Source organism: Cucumis melo, chromosome 5 (assembly GCF_025177605.1).
Source record: "Cucumis melo cultivar AY chromosome 5, USDA_Cmelo_AY_1.0, whole genome shotgun sequence".
Classification (NCBI taxonomy): Eukaryota; Viridiplantae; Streptophyta; class Magnoliopsida; order Cucurbitales; family Cucurbitaceae; genus Cucumis; species Cucumis melo.
In genome coordinates this window covers 8,890,913-8,913,896 of record NC_066861.1, presented here as the reverse complement: position 1 = coordinate 8,913,896, position 22,984 = coordinate 8,890,913, and the positions used below count along the sequence as shown (strand labels likewise).

The window sequence follows — 22,984 nt, the reverse complement described above, 5'->3', positions numbered from 1 at the left end:
AACTAAATGTCTTTCCGGATCATAAATTAACATAAAGACAGTCTGAAATTTCAAGAACACAATTTTTTTTTGGTAGTAGCTAATTAAATAGACACTTAGGATTAAAATATCAATATTGATATCGATAATTCAATTTTACATATATATCAATAAAATATTGATATCGATGGATATTTATTAAATCATGAAATTTAAAAAATTTATTTAGATCAATAATTAAGTTGATTTTACTCTCAAACTAAATTGCGAGTATTGTTATTGGTATTCTTATTCATATTGAACTAAGTAGAGAACATTTCTTATGTTTTATGAAAATTTATAGAAGAGATTGGCATCCATGAATCTTAATATAGATATCGAAACCTTCAATTTATGAATATAACGATAAATATTTTCATTTGATCATATACACAACCTATTTGATCAAACTCCTAATTTACGTGAAAAAGTAAGAGCCTAGAACATATACTTTAGTTGTTAGATGGTCATTGTTTCGTTCTTTAATCTAATTCTTTTATTTATAAAGTTTCAATACTCATCGTTTACAAATGTTAGAATAATTAGTCATCATAAAACTATTTGACTTAATATTTAGTGAATTGACTAACACATTTTAGGTGAGGAATTAGAAACGAAACTACTTAAAAAAATGATTTTTCTTGCTCTAAGGAATTAGAGATGACCTCCAATCAATCTTCTATCTAATTATTTATATACATAATGATGGGAAGAAAATAATTTACATTTATAAAAAAGAAAGATAGAGAGAGGAAAATATCGTGAGAGAAAGAGATCTTGAAAAGAGAGAGTCATTGGATTCCCTTTGGGAGTGGCCACGTGGAAAGTCCAATTTTTTTATTTCTCTAAACCTCCGATTTTCCTTTTCTTTTTTATTTTTTTTAATTTTTCTTTCTTGGACGCTAAGCTTGAAAATTACCCACTCTCATCTCTCCCAAACTGCACTACACGCGCAGAAATAATAATGAATGAATTTTTAAAAAAAGGAAATCCTTATTGTACGAAACGACGTGTCGGCTTACTATTTAAAGACGTCATGGTTTGTGATACTTAATTAAACTCCTTGTTTTGGCAGTTGATCCAATGGGAAAGTCATTTAATTTTGTGGTACTATCCTTTACATCTCCTCAATTTACGCCTCCCTTTTTCTTTTTCTTTTTCTTTTTCTTTCTCTTTCTCTTTCTCTTTCTCTTTCTCAATCCATTCTTTTTTCACCTAATAATATTTTACCCTACAAATTACAAAACATAAAGTTTATTAATTAATACATATTTGTGTTCTCCCTCCATCCCAGCCTTCAACACTATTTCTTAATCATACTGGCATTAAACTTCTTGAAGCTAATGGTTACTCCTGCCCGTTTTTTTTTAATAGTAATATATATACATATATCTATTAACCTCTCTCATATTCATCCTTTCATTTCTTTCTTTTTATTTGAGTCGGTCTAACAATTTCATGCTGCACTTGCTTCCACATCCAAAAACGCTATGACTCTTCATCTTTGTTTAACTTGTTCATTTATGTTCTCTCAAAAATAATAAATGTTAGGAATATTTACAAATTTGGGAAATGAGCTTACTTATTTATAAATGTAACCAAATTTTTCTTTCTACCTATGATAAACCTTAACAAACTTATATACACATATATGTAACAGATGTTTATTTTGGTCTATTAAGATCTACTACCGACCAAAAGTAAAATTGTGTTATATTTGCGAATTTTTTCAATGGTTTTGCATTTAAAACATTTTTTCATTTTTGTTTGTGTATTTTGCTTTTTTATGGTGATTCTTAACTATTGAAGCTTGTTTAATATATCACGTCTATTTATGTGTATATGTTTACAGTTGTGAGTTTGATCAAAGCGGATTTAGTTGTCCATATCCGAATCGAATAATTTACCAAGTCACACACTAAAAACTAGTCTCAGTGGCAAGCTATATCGAATTTAGGAAGCATGCGAATTTCTCAAACAAAATTGCTTCCAACTAGAGGTAATTGAGAGGGGGGATTGAATTGTTTTGAATTGGAGAGAAAATAAATTGCTAAGAAAATAAAGTAAAAGTGTAAATCAATCTGAGGAAACTTAACTTGGGTTTTGTAGATCTCCTTAAACATTACATGCTTTTGATTATTGAATTCTCCCTACACAGTTGATACTCCCAACCAATTTGATTAGAAAAGCTAACAAAATTATCCTAGACATTAAATTAGTGCAAGTTAGCCCAATTAAAAAGCGTACAGTTTCCAATCACTAGAAGAAATATGACCTTTAATGTCGGTTGTAAAAAATGAAAATGGATGTTTAATGTCGGTTTTTAAAATACGGATGTTTAATGTCGGTTTTAAACTGACATCAAAGAGGAAGGATTAATGTCGGTTTAAAACCGACATTAAAGCTATGTTTATTTATTTATTTTATAAATTAATATCTTCCTTTAGGTTTAGTATTTTGATGCTTTTTTCTTTAACCCATTTGCAGCCGCCTCCATCCCCCTTCCTCCCTCTCACTCATCTCCCCATCTTGCATCTACTCTTTCTCCATCTTCATCTCCTTTTCTTCCATCTTTTCCATCTCTTCGATCTCCATTGGTTCCAACTCTTCTCTCATCGCCTCTGAGATCCTCCCTCATATAGTTTCATCCGACAGTGACTCTCGTAATCTCAAGCGCATCTTACATATGCTCACTAGCTACGATGTTTTTGAGGAATATCTCAGCAACATTTACCTAGTCGCAAACGTTTAGATTCACCGTCATTCTCCCTCTGTCAAAAATGGCGAAAATGGTGAAAACCCCCCTTCACCATCATTATCAGCAGAGACAAAACCAGTTTTAGACGAAACCGAAATTGAAGTTGATGGGAAGAGAGAAGAAGAAGAAGAGAAAGCGACGGATGAAGGCATCGGACCCGACGACGAAAACAACGGCGCATTGGTGGGTCCAGAGGAGGAGGACCAGTCAAAGGAGTGAGAAACTCCGTCGCTGGATCCGGAACCAGAGAGAAAAACACAAATAGAAACATCTGTTCTACCAAATTGCTTGTTGTTAATGATGTACGAGCCAAAGCTATCAATGGAGGTATAGTGTGGTAGCAATTTGTATTTTCCCAGGAAAAAAAAGGTATTTTGCCATTGTAGGTTTTTGCATAATTCTGCCCTTTTGCAATCACATGTTTTTCTTTTTGCCCCTCAAATTTATTATATTGGAAAATTGGTTTTAAACATTTATATGATCATCAACTTTACCTCAATTTTGTTAGAAAAAAGAACAGTTCATGTGCTATGTAGTTCTTAAATTTATTTCAAAATAATGCTAAAATTTGATACTGGAAAGTGGATGTAATAATAATTTCTAGGATAGAATTAAATTTTAGAATTTAAATGAAATGGAGTACAACACAAATCTTAGTTGGAAAGAGATTCTAATCTTGGTTTGTGAAAATCAGTAATTAAATAGCAATGTATTTCTTCGTACAAAAGTTCTCAATATGGCATTAGCTTGCTCATTTGGAACGTAATTTTCTATATTTAGATTTTGCTTTGGTTCTTCATTATAGCTAAATAAAAAGGCTATTATTGAAAAATTAGGCTTTCTTACAAAATTGAGTTGGGTTTTTTTATCCATTTGAACTTGGGTTTAGGAAAATTAGGAGGAAACCTACTTACTGATCTCTTCATTTTTCTCAAAACAGTGAACAAATTCATTTACTCACTTACCCATTTGAAATTTCTTAAGAAACACACATACACACATGAATTCTCTTCCAAGTTTGAACTGGGTTTTAATCAAAACAGAAAAAACCCCACTTACTTGTTTGATTTCCTTCAAAATTTGTCTTAGATGATTGATAAAAACAGGGGGGAAAATACCCCACTTGCACACTCAAAATTTCTTCAAAACCCCACTAACCCACTTGAATATTCTTCAAAGTAGAAGAATCTGCAGCTTCATCGGTGTGGTCATAATCTTCCATGGAAACTCCGACAAAGGTCTAGTAATGAGGTGAAAAAAGTCTATGTTTTCCCTGAGATTTCTTGTGTTCATCATGATCGCTTTTAGAGCTCTAGGTGATTTGACTGGGATTAAGAAGCACTTTTGCAGAAAGATAAGTAATTTTTGTGGCTAACTTTTGCTTTGGGTGATTTGATTGGGTGATAGTAATGTGATAAGTGTTTGAAGTAACATGCTGTTCTATTCAACCATTTGTGCTCTGTGGATGTGATCCTTCTCTTTATTACTTTTCTAAATAAGCAGGATTTCTTTCATAATCTAGTGTTTGTTTAGATTTTGAGTTGTCTGCAGGTGACTTGTCTACTCCATTTCAAGTACAAGTCAAAACGTTTCTGATTTCCCATTTGTCTCTCTTTTTAGTTTTATTTACTTTGTATCGTTTGAAATTTTGGGGGGTTTTTTGCTCAAGGGATTGTTTTAGCTAACTGCATATTGTATTTAACTCTTTGTCAGATTCAGAGTAGTTGAAATGTGAAGTACAGTAGAATTTTTCCCCTCTTTATATTTGTAGTATGAGCAAACAAATTTAACCGATCGATTGAATGTGGGCTGGGGTGAGGTGGGTCTGTGGGAGATTACTGAAATAGTTTAAATTAGTTTGAGCAAGCTATTAGAAGTTTTATTTGGTGAACCCTTGTATACTTTAATTCTTGGTTGAGTTTTACTATAATGTGATATTTTTTTTTGTATCCATACTTGGTTCATGTTCTTTTTTTCATTATCAAAATCATTGTCCATTATGGTGCTTGTGAGATCTTATTATTTAAGGAAAGATTACTTAATAGGTTTTGTAAAATATAGGGAAATTTATATGGTTCAGTTTGATTTAGCAACCTAGTTGTGGTTGTATGCAATAGTGATTGTCATTTCAAGTTTGTACTAGAAATTTTTTCTTTTTATAGCATGACAAACATGAATGGACTGGTAGCAATTGGCTTCTGTTTTTGGTTGGTTAGGTAACTTTTGTTTTCTCAATGTAAATAACATGTTTCTTCAAATTGGTGGAAATTGTAGAGTGCAATGGCGTATGTTTTCGATTCAACCTTTGATTGCAAAAATATTGATGCTGCAAAAGAGGTATGCTAATTCAGTGTTCTTGTTGAGAGAAATAATGTGTTCTTAGAGTCCACAATTAATTTTCTTGTCGTAGACTTTTGGTATTTATTAATCTCCATGTTGCTTTTAATAGAGAAATTCACACCCCTAGTGTTACACTTGAAGTTCACGGGCGCTTTAAGATTTTGTAGATTTTTGAATCATCCTTGATGTTTAAGATTAATCTATCAATAAGTTTAGATGGCAATATTCCACAGGGACCATGCATACTTGGGCATGCACAAGTATTGGTTTCTGTATTTTGTGCATTTTATTAATTCTACATTCAAATCCAATGCTAATTCTAAATATACATAGGTTTGTGTCTATTTCATCCTGGTGTGTAAAGCATGCAAGTAAGAAAGTTAAATTGTGCTAAATTTTTTACTTAGTGGATTTTATGCTATGAAGGATGTCGCAGACTATGTGGATGATTTTAAGGTTGCTTGCCTGAAAAACGACTTTTTGAGGCATTTTGATGTTTTTAATCCTTTTCTTCGGTCCCCATTACTACTTCAATAGGCTAAAAAATTTCATATTTTCTTTGTTTTTGATTGGTTGGTACTTGGTTATTATGGATTACAGAGCCTGAGTTATGTTTGTCAATTATTTTTCTTTTTCCGTTAATAAACAGATGTATATATCATTTTTTTTAAATGTGAAAGACTGAGCTATCATTGATATGGCAGATATACGGGGCCCTTCGCATGTTTGTGAAAATGCATTTAATGTGGAATTCCAAAATACTTATAGACGGCGGAGACAATGAAATTGTGGCAACATCTCTGCTTGGGGCCAACGTCTTATACTATCATTGTTTTTCAGTATCTATGTAAGCTGAATTAACTTTCTTTACTGTTTAGAATTCGCTTAAACCGTACATATAAGAGCATGCACATTTTTTTATTGTTTGTTTGTACCAAGTGTTGAATATCTACTTGATAATATTAAGGTTGGGCCTAAGTCATTCCTCCGAGGACCTTTGGACGATTCAAAAGCCAATAAGACGTAAGTTTTCTAATGTATGATCGTAGATCAGTAATTTCGTTTTTGTTTCCCTAACTTTTCTATAAATTTGCAGGAGACCACGGCTCTACTGTGAACTTTCTGATTGTCCAGCGGAACTACTTCACCCCCCTGAAGATTGTAACGTGAATTCCACATTGCCCTTCACTCTTCAGGTGTCTCATTAGCCAGATTGACCACTAAGTAGTTATCTTGTGTGGAGAATATTATTTTTTAGATTTATTCATTACACTGAACATGCTTTTCATTGTCTAATCTGATATTTGTTTGCTTAGCTTGTTTCTGCTGATTTGTCGAGTTGAAGATTTGTTTCTGCAGATTGACCACATTGCTTGGCTTGTTTCATGGGTCAGGGATATATTTGTTTACCTATCTGGTGCAATTAGTGCTTCTGGTCTTGGTATGCATTTTTCTTCCAATTATTTTGTTCTTACCTGGCAGGTTCAAGTAGTTTTAATGAAAAATTGTTAATATACCGCAGCTTCATCTCAACTGAAGGTTGAACATATTACATTACACTATTGTAGATAAATTAAAGTTTTCTGTTGTGCTTCGGCTATGTATCGTTTCTTCTTCTTTTTTTCCATTTAAATTGGTATCTTAGTTTTATCTTGCATCCTTTGTGGGTTTTCGTTATTGTATGTGATTGCCTCCATCTTTTCTTGATGAAAGTTTGGTTATTCATAAGAGGAAAATTTTCCATTATTGCAACTCACCATGTTTTGTACTTGGTTGTGCAGGCTGCACCGGTGGAGTGGGTAGAGGACGAATTTTTGCAAATGGCTTTGGTGCAGGTGGTGGACATGGTGGGAAAGGTGGTGATGGATACTATAATGGCACCTTCATTAATGGCGGTGTTGCGTATGGTGATCCCAATCTCCCTTGTGAACTTGGCAGTGGTAATGGAAATGGTAGTCTTGCTAGCGAAACAGCAGGTGGTGGGATTATTGGTAAGTTGTGATTCTTCCTCTCTTTCTCTGGTTTTGTTTATTATTTATTATTTTAGTTAATTTTTAATGATGTTTATGTTTACTTGGAATGAAATTCCATTGGTGACGTAAGGGACATTTTTTCTTTGCGCTACTTATGCTTACGTTGGACTACAATAAGCTTTACTTTTCAGCTTATTGTGTTGATGTTGCTTATTTCTTTATAGATTGATATTGGTTTTCATAATAATGTTATGTAAAAAAATGTTGATTATTCATTTGGTGGGCAATATTAAGAACTTTTCATCCTTTTCTGCAATTTCAGTACTTCAAACAGCTTTGTTTTTCATATAAATGGTTTATTTGGGTATTGTTTGTAGATAATTGAAGTGATATCGGGTTGAAAGCTAAGCGATTGTGTAGAAATGGTCAAGCGACCGTTGAAAATTGAAGACTGAGAAGGCATTTAGGATTTTTAATTATTTAATTCTTGTATTAGAATCTTTTTTCATGTACTATTGTAGAATGTATATATAAACATAATATTAATATTTTATTTTGTGTATTCAAATGTAAAAGACAAATGTTATAGTTTCTAACATAATATGAATTTCATTGATTTGTTGGCGTGTGAAAAACATATTTATCTACATTTGACCCAATGTCGGTCTATAGGACAATAATGTAACAATTAAATAAAAATAAATTTGTAAAAATAAATAAAAAAACTAGGCTTTAATGTCGGTTTTAAACCGACATATCAGAGTTCAACCGACATTAAAGAGCTTCAATAACACTATCAAAGATGTCGGTTGAAAACTGACAAACCGACATTAAAGAGGGCTTTAATGTCGTTTTTAAACCGACATTAAAGCCCAACCGACATTAAAGGGCTTCAATAACACCATCAAAGATGTCGGTTGAAAACTGACATTAAAGGCCTTTAATGTCGTTTTTAAACCGACATTAAAGAGGCCTTTAATGTCGTTTTTAAACCGACATTAAAGCCCAACCGACATTAAAGACCTTTAATAACGCTCACAAAGATGTCGGTTGCCAAGTGACATTAAAGGCCTTTAATGTCGGTTTTAAACCGACATTAAAGGCCAAAATTCTTGTAGTGAATTCACACTAATTGCATTACAAACAAGGACTGAGTTAGGTTGAAGCCTAATTTTTATGCGCCTAATTAAACTATCATCAAGTTCAATCCTAAGTCGATCAGAACAATACAAGATCTAATTGATTTTTGCAAGCTAACCTATAACTTATTGATTCTAATTGAATTGTATACGACTTACAAAGATAATTGCACGTAATCAAAAGCATTCGTCATAAAGTCTCCATGCGCTACACAATATAAACATATTCATATCAAAAACAGAATTTGAACTATCAACATAAATTATTCAATTCAAATCTCACAAATGCATAAATTCAAGGGAGATTACTACAGACCAAAGCTAAGAAAGAGTACCTTAAGCTCTCATCTACACAATGATGAAGGGATGTTCAAGTACATAAAACTAAACTCAAAAGCTCAGAAAATAAAAAGAAATTTGTATTAGAACGGCTTAAATCGAGTTCCTCTAACCTAGGCGGCAAAAAACCCTTTTACAAAAATGTAGCAACGTCGTGGCAATAGGGACAACGCCATGAACAACTTTGAAGCGCTATGGCATTGCAAGATAGAAGTCAATTTGGCTTCTTTTCTCCATGCTTTGCCCTGGTTGATGTCTTATGACTTTGATTTTGCCTAATTTAGTAATAATTTGAAACCAAATTTAGCAATAATTTGAAACCAACACCGAAGTCTACCTTAGTTTGCTCGACACCTACAAAGTAACAAAATAAGAACGTAAAATCATGGAACGGTCCCAAATCAAGTGGAATTAGATAGCAGATTTTTTGTGATAACAAACACCTCAACTGAATCCTTGATCTTCTCGAGCAAAGTAGAATAAAGCACACAATCATTGCTTGCTAAGATGCCAAGATGCTTGTCTTGTTCCTTAATGGTCAACAAGCATCAAGTAGGTAATCTACAATACAATCCAAAGACAAGCAATCAGTTGATACAGAAATTAGAATTTTTTCCTTCAAATCTATTCATGCATAAACAAGTCTGCTGCCATTCTACTTAAGCCTAAACAAAACTCGGAGTAAACATAAAGGACCCTCAATTCACTTTTCCCGTACTCTAGCAAAAGTAAGATATAAATGTAACTTCCTAATGCAAAGTGACAATGTCAAGTAATCAGGTAAACCAACTTCAAGTCCTATTCCCTTTTCACTTTTTATTCGTTTTGCTTCTCTTTTTATATGCTCATCCTAGTTATCTTGCTCTCATTTAGATTTGAAGTATAGATTTTGGCCTAGATCCGTTCAAAGCCTAATTTATGTTAGGCGAGATTTCTTTGTTAGTAACATAGAGTTGGTTTATTTCTTTTTCTTTTTCTTTTTCTTTTAATTTTTGACGAAAGGTAGGAAAATTGATTATTGGTTTAGTTCTTACACATGCAAAATAAATTGATGCTAATAAGGTCTTTTAGGGGTGACAACAAACATATAGATCTAATGAATCTACTCTAAGCATGCAAAACCAAGGATAGTGAGACAAAAGTCTCAAGTATGCATGAAAGATGGACGGATGAATTTTGGCACAACGAAGGATGGACGTCTAGCTACACAATAATGTGTTTCTCTCCAATTTCCTAAAACCAAGAATAATAGGAAGATTTAGATCAATAAAAACAAAAATAACAAAAAATGAACATACATTAAGAAAGTAATAAAAATCTTGACTGTTTCAAGGTAGCACAAATTTTTAGATTGTCATGCTCGATTGTACTCAGCTTCATCAATCATAGCCACCATGAATTACCAAATCTCGAACCTTTGGAGGTGAGCCACTCTCTTGAAAGATCTAATGATTAAAACAAGTACGATTAGTGGTACTAGAGTTAGAGATAAGAAACAATTTTCAACTATTATTATGTCGAAGAGTTGGGACCCTTTGTCCACATCTATTACAACTTTCAATGTTTTTTTAAAAAGGGATTACCTAACAACACAGATAGATCAGAAGAGGAAGAATCAACTTTCATATTGATCACCAAAAAATCCACATGACATGATAAATTGTTGATTCTACCTAATTCATCCTTGACCAAATCTAAGGACCTAACAAGGGAGACATTAGGTAATTGCATTAAAATGCATGTCAAATTGGTGTAGGATATGAGACTGAAATTCAAAGTAAACAAGGGCAGACATGATATTAATTAAAGTCAAACCTAAACGTAACGGAGGATCAAATCTTACCCCACGCCTTTTGGACGAGCTAAAAGCAATCTTTTGGTCAAACTCCTTAATGGGCACAGAGACATAGAGGGATGGGGAGAGGGAAAGATTCTCAATAAGGTGAACGGTAGAGATGGTGCTGACATTCCTCACATTTGACATTGATTGAGAAGGAAGCTTCCCATACTGGATGTAGCAACCTATTTTTGTCCCATCTTATTTAAAATTTGGCTCATTTATTTTATGACTAACCAATTTTTCTTATAAAAAAATGTTATTTAACTATTTTTAAAGTCTTGTTTGGTTAAAGTAACTAAATCAATTAGTTAGACTAACTAAGGTAGGTGGAAAAATACTTTGTAACTTTATAAAGTTAGTTTTTGTTGTCAAAGGCTCTATGCCCTTTTCAAATGCATGTCAAAGTTTGTATTATTTTCTTTTTTAAAAAAGAAAAAACTAGTAATTTGAATTTTTAGTCATATGAATAAGCTTTTTTTTTTTTTTTTTTTGCTATAAATATTCTTCTTTTTCCTAGGAGGCACGTAGAGAAAAAGCCACAGGAAACAAAAAAATCCTAGTAATTTTTTTACACAACCTCCGCATTCTCTCTTTTTCATCCAAAACTCTAGCTCCTAGAGTTACCATTTCTCTTTAGCCTTCATCTTCTTAGCAAAAATCTAAATGTCTACGACATTCATTTTGTTTTTTCTTCTAACAACTCTTTCAATCTCCTTCTGTCTCATGAAAACTCTCTACAATGTCAAAAACTCAACACACAAGAGAAATTTGAACTTAATTTGAGGTGTATTGATAGAGCCTTTGGTCCCACGATCCACACTTCAAACAACAAGTGAATTTAGTGCATAGGAATTTCAACATTTCTTTCTTTTCTTTATTATTATCATTATCATTATTGTTACTGTTATTCTTTTAGGTTAGTTTACATAAGTGTAATAAAACCCAAAAATATTTACGGCCCGTGTAACAATAAATAAACGTCCATGAAATCGGTAAAATATTTTCAGAATTTTCAGATTTGCCCTTGAATATTGTGAATGATTCTTCACTTCTCTTTCTTCTTATTTGCAATTTATTCATCTTCTCTTCTAGATTTTCTTTATTCTATTTTTAAATGATTTATTATTCTGTTTAAATATCTTATTTCATCTTTACCTTTTTCGAAAAGATTCTATGAAGCTATTCCATCTTTCCCATATTCAAGAATATCAAGATCGTTTCAATATCATTTTGACATGATCTAAATGATCGTTTTCATTATCAGTACGATCGTTTACCATTAGTCAACGCGATCGTTTAAATTTGAAGTCTTTTTTTCCATCATTAAAAATAACTATATGATCGTGTATTATGACTTAAACGATATATTAGATCATTCGTTTAGAGTATAGTACATGATCATTTAAAAGAAAATTACTCACGTACGCATGTGGCTAATTAATCACATGTGTTCACTGAAGTATTTTTTGTATTTTCCATTGTGAGTCTATGAGTTTTTTCTGTTTTCAGAATGTTCTATACAATATAAATATTATACCAGTTTGTTTTATTTTTTAAAAAATCTCCATTATTTTATTTATTTTCCTTTGAACTTCCATACAAAAAATGCAAAAAAAAAAAAAAAAAAAAAAAACTAGACATTTGATTATTGTTTTTGTTCTTGATCTTAGTTTCCTATTTTTACTTTCTTTTACTATTATATATTGTGAGCTTTCTCTTTTATATATATATATATATATATACACATTGTTTTATATTTTGTTATTTGTCTTTTTTCTTTTAATTAATTTATTTCTTTTTTTAATCTATTCTTATACTTTATTCTTTATATGTTTATCTTTATTATTTTCTATAATTAGCATTTTAATCCATTAATTCTTTTTTTTGCATAGCATTGATTATTGTTTATTTAGTATTTTTCTCATCTTTTATATGTTAATGAATACCATATACTTTTTCCTTTCTTTTGTTGTCAATGCAATATGTTATTGCTAATAGTTGATTAAATTTATAACATTTTTAATTCTTTTTTATTTAAACGTTTTTTACGACAGAATCCTAGAAAATTTGGGATTTTGATTATCTAGAATTCTTGAGGTAAGAAGTCAATTCTTTAAAAGTCCGAGATCGATCACCAATAATTTTTTCTAAAATGTGAATATGGTTCTTTGTGTTTACTAACCTATCATTCTGCTTCTCTAAAATAATACCGTTTTGCTTTACAATGTTTTACATTAAATTTTACCTTGATGTTCGATTTAATATTTCTCCAAATGGTAATTTTCTCTCTAAGTCATTGGAAACTTCTTTTAAAGTTTTATAAAAAAAAATATATATCATTTCAGAACTTTCAAATTCTTCTATCTTTCAAACAAGTATGTCATTTTTATAAAGTATATGTTCCACGGCAAATCTTGAAAATTTGGGAGTTCAATTTTCTAGAATTCTTAAGGTGAAAAAATCGATTCCTTGGAAGTTTAAGATCGATCTCTAATAATTTTTTTTTATTAAAAATTTAATATCATGTTATTTATTTATTTATATCATTATTTGTTGTTTATATCCATTTTCCAATTTAAATTTCCCAAAGTTTTAAAATATTTTACAAAATTATTTTTTGAAGCATTTAGAAAATTTTTCTTTAAAGTTATAACTTTTTTATGCTTTTCAAACGTCCAAAGTTTAATTTAGGATTTCATTAGGATTCCAAAATCAATCTTTTTTAATAATTTATATCGTTTTCCTTAAACAAAATTTTATGATGGAATCTAGAAAATTTGAGAGTTCAATTTTTTAGAATTCATACGAGGGATCACATTTTGGGAGTCCGAGATTTGATCTTAGGAAAAATTATTGAATTAATGTTTTTTTAAAAAAAACTGTTTTATTAAACTTTATTAGAAGGTTATTCCTATGATGAATTTTGAGAAATTGTACTAATTTCTCACATTTTTTTAGATACAATTTTTTTTTTCAATATAGTCTAATTGATGGAATGTTATCCACCTATTTTATGGGATCATTGCTTCAAATATTGGAATGATGAGCGAAATAAGATATTTTTAAAATCTTATTTTTCCAAATGAATTTCATTTAAATAATGATTTCAATTCAAGATATAAAATACTGACCTCCATTTTCTAAACGAATGTTGTGGGATGCACTTTCCTCATACACAAAAGGCTCTAGAAGTGATCAATTCTAGTTTTTGCATACCACTTTTTTTAATGATTTTATTTAAAAATTATTTAGGTGTGCAATGACACCATAAAAAGATTGGTGGTGACTTCTTTTGTATTTTATTATAAAATTAGGCAATTTTAATGATATCGATTGCTCCACATCGTCTCGGGCATGTGATGAGAGTAAGTGTTGAATTTACTAAGAGTGTTAGCCACAACTGGGATATGTGAGTAGCCAAACTGTGCATATGTGAGTGAGATAATGGTCTTCTAATTTTGGTTAAGTTGTAGAGTAATGTTGAGTAGACTCTTTACTATGTCCTCTAAAAGCATGTTAGAGCTATCATGCCCTTTTTCCACTTTTGGACAAAGGTCTCTCCAATGATTATAATTGAAGGGCCTACCATCCTGCTAATTTACAATATAGTTCACTTTAGCAACAAGCTCTTGATGCTATTGTACTCGTCCAAGATATATCTGTTACACAAGGAGTAGTTAGTTTAACAAATTTAAATCTAAGCTCACTTACTTCTTGTAACGATGTAGAGGATAGTGGGACTCCATCTCTGGTCCCAAATTGTTGGCCCTATTTATATGTATTTGGTATGAATTAGCTCTTTTGGGATTTGTTTTAGATGATGTTGGTTTTCTATCCATTTGAGTGTGTATGTATAACATTTGCTAATTAGTATTTTTTTGCTATTTTTTACAAGTTTGAAAACTTTTTCCTATATTTTCAAATAAAACTTAAATGTGATGTTTTGTCTTAGCAGCTCAAATTTAAAACAAAACTAAGGCTCTATTTGGTAATCATTTTGTTTCTTGAGTTTGGTTTTTTGAAAATTAAGTCTATTTTTCTTCATTTTCTTATCATGGTTTGTATCAATCTGAGTTAAAGAGTTATATTTCTAGTCAAATTTGAAAAATAAAAAACAAGTTTTCAAAAACTACTTTTCTAGTTTTCAAAATTTGACTTGTTTTTTAAAATATGGATAAAAGGTAAATATCAAAGCATCATATTTAGAGGTGGAAGAGATATTTTTTATCAGCTTAATTTTAAAAAATAAAAAATAAAATACAAACGGGTTAACAAACGAGGTTAAACGATTATCAAATGGACATTATAAGTATCTACTATTATTGTTTCCATTTTATAAAAAACAATTTCAAAATTGGATATAGATCCTGTTTAGTAACTATTTTGTTTTGGTTTTTTATTTTTAAAAATTAAGCATATTTTCTCTCCATGTCTTACAATGCTTTATATCTTTCTTGAGTATAGGAGTTGAATTTTTAGCCAAATTCTCAATAAAAGCAACTTTTTGAAGCTAGTTTTTAAAAGTGGTGTTTTAAATCATTGGTGATGGAATATAGACAACAAAAGGAAGAAAAATCAGAGATGGAAGTAAAGCATATAGACTTAATTTAGAAAAAAGAAACAAAAACAAATATAATTTCATACTAATAATAATACGGCTACGGAGCCAAACACATTTTCACAAATATAATTTTTTCAATCTTCATTTTAAAAAAAAAATGATTAGTCTTAACAATTAAGGTAATGTTTTCAAATTAAACATGGAGTGATGATGTATATAGATATACACTAACTTTAAAGAAAACTTCCCTCAACAAGGAGTTATATACAATTTGGCACTCTAAAATCGAAAGATTAAACATTTGGAAAAATTTACATATTGTTATTAGAAATTTTTTTTCAATAATCAGAAACAACAAAAACTTCTACCTTAAATATATCGGAAATAAACTCACTATTTAATCATCGTATCAACTAACTTTATTGTTCTTTTTTTTAATAAAGAATGGCATCACCTAACTTGTATATTTAGAGACTTAAAAGTTGTTGTTTTTCATGGAGTCCCTCAAATTTGGAAGTTCATTAATTGAACTTTATATTATATGTTTGGCAAATTTCTATATATGATGCCTTAGATGGGTTAGAATTAAATTCTATGTCCTTTTAAAAGCTTAACTCATTCCCATATTTGCCCATCTTCTTACTTCTTATTAGGTTCACTTTTGGAGGAGGAGGGGAAAATTTTAACCATAATTATGAAACTCTTCTGTCTTTTACACCCTACTACTACAAATGAAATACATGATTGGAAATTAGGGTTTAATTTTATAGCAAATATTGCAACTTTTTAAAGCTCTTTAAGAGCTAGCTAGCCAACTTTCAAATCTGAAAATAAAATGTAAACCACATGCATATATGGACACACCTAACCTTTTTTTTCTTCTTCTTTTTGATAAATGTAACCCTAATTTTCATCTTGTAGTATGTTATATTTAGATCTTATTTATACATTATCAATAATCTAAACTTATGTACTTAACAAATGTTTATGCGCAATTTAAGCAATAAAAATGTTTGTGATATGCATGTGTCTCGAAGATAAATTTGTTGATTTTGAGGAAAAATATTGACTTGAAAAAGAAAGCAAAAATATATATTGATAAGGTGTTTGTGACACAGTACTCTAATGTCTAACAGAGTTAGAAGTAAGTGACACTAAACTTTACTTGTCACACAGTTCTCCAATGTCTAACAGAGTTAGAAGTAGGTGAAAAAAAATATAACGAATGGAGCTTGAGTTTAGGGCTAGAGGGGGTGGGAAAACAATGTTACCACTAAGTTAATCATTGGTATTAGTATTATTTGAGTTATATATATATATATGTATGTATATAAAGAGCATAAAGTTGAGGGAGACTCGAGTTTCCTAAACCTATACTAAATCCGCTAATAAGAAGTGAAGTGTTATGAATTGGAGTTGAAATGTTTGAGAAATAAGGTTGTCCTTCAGAGATTAAAATAACATATCTATATGAAATTAGTTAAGGTAAGAGATTATTATCATCTATTTTTTCCTTTCAAATTAAGAGTCTATTTGGAATATATTTTTAAATAATTAATTTAAAAAATAAATCATTTTGAAACTTTTGGAGTGTATATAACACTCTTAAATTTTGAATATTGAATATTGAATATTCAAAATAGAGTTGGAATAAAAAACGTATGTTTGAAAAAACCCAAATTTTTTTGTAATCAATTTAAATGGCTCTAAGAAAGAAAATTGAAATAATGGTCGTCGTAAGTAAGAATTTTAGAATTAAGGTAATTAAAGAAGAGAATGTGTAGTAGCCAACACATAAGGAATGCATCCCCCTCTTGAGATGAAGAATAATTTTTGTTCTTTCCCACACCACAATTGTACTCTGACCACCGTTATGTTTCATGATTATATTTTTACATAAATTATTTTAAATAATAAATCTTCTAAACATATTTATAAATTAATCAAAATATCATTTTTATACATCTCAATGCATCCAAATACATCATTTGCGTCTATCCTTATACATACATATACTAGTTTACCATAGTATATAATATTTTATAAATATTTTGCTTTATTTTTTTATATTTAAAAACAATCCGTATATTTTATTGTTTTGTTTAACTAATTGGTTTGAGAATCATCTTGCCCTTTTATTTTATTCTTGGTTTGCTTTTGTTTGAGTCCAAAAGTATATCACTCACAGCAAATTAAAAATTATCAAGCATCTAATCAATACGTTATTTGCTTGAATCATCTCATGGTAAAACTATTTTATTAGATATAGTAAATGTTAGAATATTATCCGTACATATAATATAATTTAATAAATGAAAGTTATAAGGTATGCTAGTCTTACCTTTGAATATATCCAAAAGTTCATATATTCTCAATCATTAATTAGGTGGAGACAATGATTTGTTACTAAGACCTTATATAGAAGCAAATTTTTGTTAGTATATGAAAATCCAATTGGACCACATTTTAGATGAAATTTTGAAAAAGATAAACTTACCTTTGGAGGAATGCCAAAATGAGTCTCTCCATGTGGCCATATATAATATATACATCCACCAAATGGCCCTTAGGGAAATGTCTCATCTATATACATGTGTGTGTGTGTGTGTAACACTTTATGCAGCTGAAAAGCCCAAGCCTTTTAACCTATCTAACATCAATTAGTCATTTTGAGTGTGTATATGAACAAAACGTCCAACCATATAAAATATCAATGTGAACTTAAAAAGAACCATTGAAGAGATGGGAAGCATCAAAAGGAGATTATTCAAATAAGTTATGGTGCTTTTTATTTTTAGTTAGAGTTTTAAAGTTTATCCAAGAGTTAGTTTTGAACTTACTTTTGTTTATGTTTTATTATTTATTATTTTTTTTAGTATGTTATTTATATGGTTATTATAGTATTGAATAAGGGATTCTCGATTCTCATTCTATACACCTATAATTTTACGATATCTATTTGTTCGAAAGAATAAGAAAAACAATTAGATTTTATGTGTGTTAGTATTGGTATATATTAGATATTAAAACTAGCTTAGTAATAAAATTAAAAGGCAAATTGATTCAGTTGTTTGATTTGTTTTTATTATAAAATTGGACATCTTGATTTGTTTTGGAGAAACAAAAATATTAGTTTAAATATATTTTTTCATTAGAAAAATCAATCAAATAAGTTTGTAAACTCTAAAACCAATTAAAACCTTGGTTTCAGTAGAATGGTTGATCCCAGAGAGTAACTATTGCTTATCGTAATCAATGATCAAAGTTCTTTCGAAAACCATCTCACACTAACGTTTGATTAAAGAAAAAGTTAAGATGATTAGTTACTAAGTAGTATGTAATTAGTCTAACTGATTTTATTCTTAAACTAATCAATCATGCAATGTTATAAAATGATTGTCATGAATAGCGAAAAAATTTACACATAAGCAAGCTTTGATGCTATTAAAATTTAACACAACTAAATATCACAAATTGTGAGTTAACTATTACCAAAGCAATGAAAATATGTCAAGGTGATCATTCGATACATAATCCAAAGCATAGAAGTTCAAATCACTACAAGAAATTTGGCCTTTAATGTCGGTTTAAAACCGACATTAAAGGCCTTTAATGTCACTTGGCGACCGACATCTTTGCGAGCGTTATTAAAGGGCTTTAATGTCGGTTGGGCTTCAATGTCGGTTTATAACCGACATTAAAGACATCTTTAATGTCGGTTATAAACCGACATTAAAGGCCTTCAATGTCGGTTATAAACCGACATCTTTGAAGGTGTTATTGAAGGCCTTTAATGTCGGTTTATCTTTAATGTCGGTGGATAACCGACATTAAAGATGTCTTTAATTTTTTTTTAACCGACATTAAAGCTGTCTTTAATGTCGTTTTTTCAAATTTATTTTTATTAAATCCTTGCATTATTGTCCATTTTGTATGACACCAAATAGTTAAAAATGAAATCTTTTACTTGTACATATACAAAATGAAATCTTAATAATGTGTACATTTATATACAACTTGGCTCCAAATACAAAGAAGTTATGAAGCTTAATTATTATACATTGATCATCCTTTGGAAAAAAAGAAAGAAAGAAAGAAAAAGAATATATTGAGAGAGCAATAACTAAAATTGCAACTAATAGCAAACTAGAACGCTTCACAAATGACCATCTTCAAGATCTTGTCACAAAGATAAGGGTCTGGCTAATTGTACTCACTTGCAACCATTTCTTCTATTGCAGTCATTTGTTTAGTGATATCTCCCTGTAAAAGACATCAAGATGGTTGAATTGATAAGTAACAATTTTATGACCTAGTTATAATTGCAAGTCTCGCAACCGAAACCTACGTAACTAAGTATCCATATCACAAACAAAACAAAAATGTAAAAAACAGAAACCAACTTATTTAAGAGAAAAAAAGGTCGTTCAAAGCAAGCAAACCACATATCACAAAGATTTTTTTTTTTTAATCTTCAAAAGAAAAAACACCACACCAGACTAAAATAGCCTACACCCCAAAGTCAAACTATTCTAACTCCACAAAACTATTATATAATCCCACAAATTACAATAACCACAAACTACGGCAACTCTGAACCCAAACAACTCCAAAGACTCTATGTTAGAAAAATTGCTTTTAGTGAATATACATCATATACAACATGTAATTAGATAAGGAAGCAACAACTGACCATTTGCATGACTCACACCAAGTGCATGAAGCATCTCTAAGTTTGTAGGGTCAACGTCCAATGCTTGCTTCACTACAGCGATAGCCTGCATATATCAATATATATTATATTTCTTTGTACAAACAATAATTAGAAATCAGAAATTAAACATGAGATGGTACAGCACAATACCAGAAGTATAATTGCCATGAAAAGGAGTCACCTAAACTAACAGAATAGAAGTATGAGCATTATGAATGTCAGAAAAGTATTGCAATAAAAACAACATTAAAGTGCTTGTAATGTTAGTAATATAAACTACAACTTAAAAGTCATTCATGGATGCACAGAGAATGGGGGACAATAGAATATGGTCACTGTAAAGTTTGAGCAGCTCAAGTATAATAATACTTCTGACAAAGAAACTCGTTCTACAGCAATAAGAATTAACTTACACTGCCAATAAGATCAACATCTCGATCAGTTGGTGATCCAATCAGCTCAAACCATATGTAGGAATCAAGAGGATTGAAGCTGTGCGGCAAAACAGAGGGAAAAAGAATGATCAATAATTTAAAATGGTAAAGTTGAAAGTGTGAAAAGTTAAATGAACAATTTATCACCACATCAATGGCAATACTAACAATTTTCACTTCATTAGCACTTAGCAGCATAAGGATGACTGAAAATTTCCCAAGACACGTAGCAAACAGGTATATATATCTAGTGCATAAAAAATAATGGTTATACCTTAAAACCAGTTAATCAAGAAACAAGGACAAATGTATAGCAGAACTCCAGAATACCTGTATCCCGGGATTGTTCAGTTTTGCACTGAACTACTACCAAATTTTCCAAAAAGAAGAAAAACTAGTTTATGGGGTTTTAAGTGATTATATAATAATTGACGTATAAAGTAATCACGATCCAAAATTTCAATTATGATCAGCATCCCTATCAACATATTTCATATAGTTTACTGGTACATTCGTTAGTAAATAGATTAATCAACAACCAGAATGCATATTTCAGCCTCAAATATCTCAGGAGACAAGAAATTTAACCAGGATAAGAACCACAGAGCAGTAACAATATCCAACCATTCTTTAATGAATAAAAAATTTCTGACTAGCACATTTAGGAAACCCAAAGTTGAAACTAAATCCTACTGCGTATGGAAGCCACAATGAAAACATTTTTCTTAAGATACAGCTGCTTTAAATAAGACTTTGTGCTGAACCAGCCATGACTTCAACAACTTTTGGGTCTTAAATATTTTCTTCAAAACAGATTTGAAACCTGAGCAATTGAGAAAGAACATAATCATATTTAAAGAGTAATGGCCGATTGCAAGAACAAAATGAAATTGGCAATGAGTTGAAATCTTTTCTTTTATGGTGGAGGATCCAGCTTTGATTTTGGCACTGGAAATAAGGTTATACTAGCGAGGACAGAAAAGGGCAGAAAAACGAATAAGGGGCCATTTATTGAATAGATTACTCTCTAAAGCTGACTTTGAAGGCAAGGATGGAACCCGTTTTAGACTTTTGGAAATCTCTACCCTTCCTCCGTACTCTGTCTTCAACCTGTTACAATCACATTGGGAGATGTAACTATGCACAAAGATAAGAAAGCACCATTATTTAACAGGAATTACATGAAAAAAAATCTAGAAGCCTTTTCTCTTCTGGTTGATACCTCGCAGAAAGAAGCTTATTCTGTTCATCAGTTCTATGTGGATGTAATCACAGACAAATATTCAAGAATGAAATTCAAACTGCTTTTAATACTCTAATATGATGCTAACAGCTTGTGATCGACGATAGATGTGAAATAAGTTTAATTACAAAAAATTTCTGTATGAGTAATTAGTCACATGAGAAACTTTTCCAGCCAAATGTTTTGAAGAGCCAATACTGGAATATAAGTAAAGTGAGCGGCTTATGAAACGACAAACTAATAAATCAGTCCCGTTGCTTATCCAGAAAATGCTCCTCATCGAGATAAATCACAACCTAGAACTTTCCAAGTCTCCCACAGTAAGCACCATATTCAACTATAACAACAAGATACATTATAACAACGGTCCTACTTAATCCTCATAATTGCGAGAAGATAATAAGGTGAATCTTATTCTCTCAGACGTCCGACTGATGAATATATCAAGGAAACATTAAATAGTAAATTTCGAATATGATACAAACTAGTTCCAATCATTTTGATAAGGTTTCTCGTCGCTCAAACGGAAGCGAAAGAATTCTGAACAAAGAGTTGAAAAAACGACACAACAAGAAATGTGCAAACAGGAGATGTATCCAATCACAACAAACTGATACTCAAAAAAATCAAATGAAGAAGATGAATATTAGCCAAACTGATATACCTTTTTCCTCATCTCCTCTGGATTGCCAATGCTATCGCCAAGAACAGCACGTAATTCCGCATCGTTTTTGCAGGCATCTTCCAACACCCTGTCGTTTCACTCAAGTAGAGTGGATGAAGGGTATGAAGACTTGTTGCCGGTGATGGCACAGAAGCTCGACGTCGAGGTGTTTGTGTCTGAGCTTTGCAGCGGTTTTCGGCTGCTTGCTGATGCAACGAAAGGGCTGATTACTGCAGAGAGTTTACGGCGAAATTCAGCGCTGTTAGGAATGGAAGGGATAAATAATAATTGAAGTAGAAAAAAAAAGACCTTAATCGGAGTAGCTTTTCTGATGGAATCATTATCAATGGTAACCCTGGAAAACAAAACCCATTTAAGAAAAGAAACAGAGTAAACAAAACCCATAATGAAAATCGAAGATTAAAGAGAAAAAGAAACCTGTGAGGGTTCATACGATTGACGAGCTTCTTGAACTCGTCGTCGAGAGGGAGAGAAAGGGACCAACAATCCATAAGAAGAGAGTGACGGAACTATCGAAGAAGAAGAGAAAATAGAGAGCGATGGTGATTCGACCCTAAACCCTAAAGTTGGATATGAATAGTTCATAAAATTATAAAAAAAACAAATCAATCAACCGCAACATTCCCATTGAACGAAACGGGAAAACAGAAACTCAAAAGAAGGAAACCCAAATGAAAATCGAAAATCAAAATCGAAGATGAAGAATGGAAAATGTAAAATACGAATTTACCTCTACAGAAGGTGGATGAGCATGCCTTTGGATGAATATGGGAAGGATTCAGAAAAAGAAAAGAAGATGAGAAAAACAATGAGAAAAAGTCGGAGAAGGAACGGGCATCGGAGAAGAAAAAGTCGCCGAAGAAGAAATGGACGAATTCATTTGGAGAAGAAAAGGGATTGCGCGAGTAGGAGAGGGTCGAAAGAGTAAAGTAAGAGAGAG

The 22,984-nt window shown here is 31.0% G+C and overlaps 5 long non-coding RNA genes across 5 annotated transcripts; 2 read left to right on the top strand and 3 right to left on the bottom strand.

Annotated features, from left to right (window-relative positions):
* Nucleotides 1-5,932: 5,932 nt before the first annotated feature.
* LOC127149373 (uncharacterized) lies at nt 5,933-6,340 on the top strand. The gene is made up of 3 exons (XR_007820903.1): nt 5,933-5,963; nt 6,084-6,139; nt 6,213-6,340. It is a non-coding gene; the product is annotated as an uncharacterized LOC127149373 (long non-coding RNA).
* Nucleotides 6,341-6,511: 171 nt separating this feature from the next.
* Nucleotides 6,512-7,642, top strand: LOC127149517 (uncharacterized). The gene is made up of 2 exons (XR_007821196.1): nt 6,512-6,557; nt 7,467-7,642. It is a non-coding gene; the product is annotated as an uncharacterized LOC127149517 (long non-coding RNA).
* An 11,273-nt stretch (nt 7,643-18,915) lies between these two features.
* LOC127149276 (uncharacterized) lies at nt 18,916-19,923 on the bottom strand. The gene is made up of 2 exons (XR_007820676.1): nt 19,662-19,923; nt 18,916-19,231 (listed from the first exon to the last, which is right to left on the bottom strand). It is a non-coding gene; the product is annotated as an uncharacterized LOC127149276 (long non-coding RNA).
* A 172-nt stretch (nt 19,924-20,095) lies between these two features.
* On the bottom strand, nt 20,096-22,108 carry LOC127149294 (uncharacterized). Its single transcript, XR_007820723.1, has 3 exons — nt 22,024-22,108; nt 21,141-21,226; nt 20,096-20,174 (listed from the first exon to the last, which is right to left on the bottom strand). It is a non-coding gene; the product is annotated as an uncharacterized LOC127149294 (long non-coding RNA).
* Nucleotides 22,109-22,119: 11 nt separating this feature from the next.
* LOC127149293 (uncharacterized) lies at nt 22,120-22,641 on the bottom strand. Its single transcript, XR_007820722.1, has 3 exons — nt 22,462-22,641; nt 22,333-22,378; nt 22,120-22,253 (listed from the first exon to the last, which is right to left on the bottom strand). It is a non-coding gene; the product is annotated as an uncharacterized LOC127149293 (long non-coding RNA).
* Between the last annotated feature and the right edge of the window lie 343 nt (nt 22,642-22,984).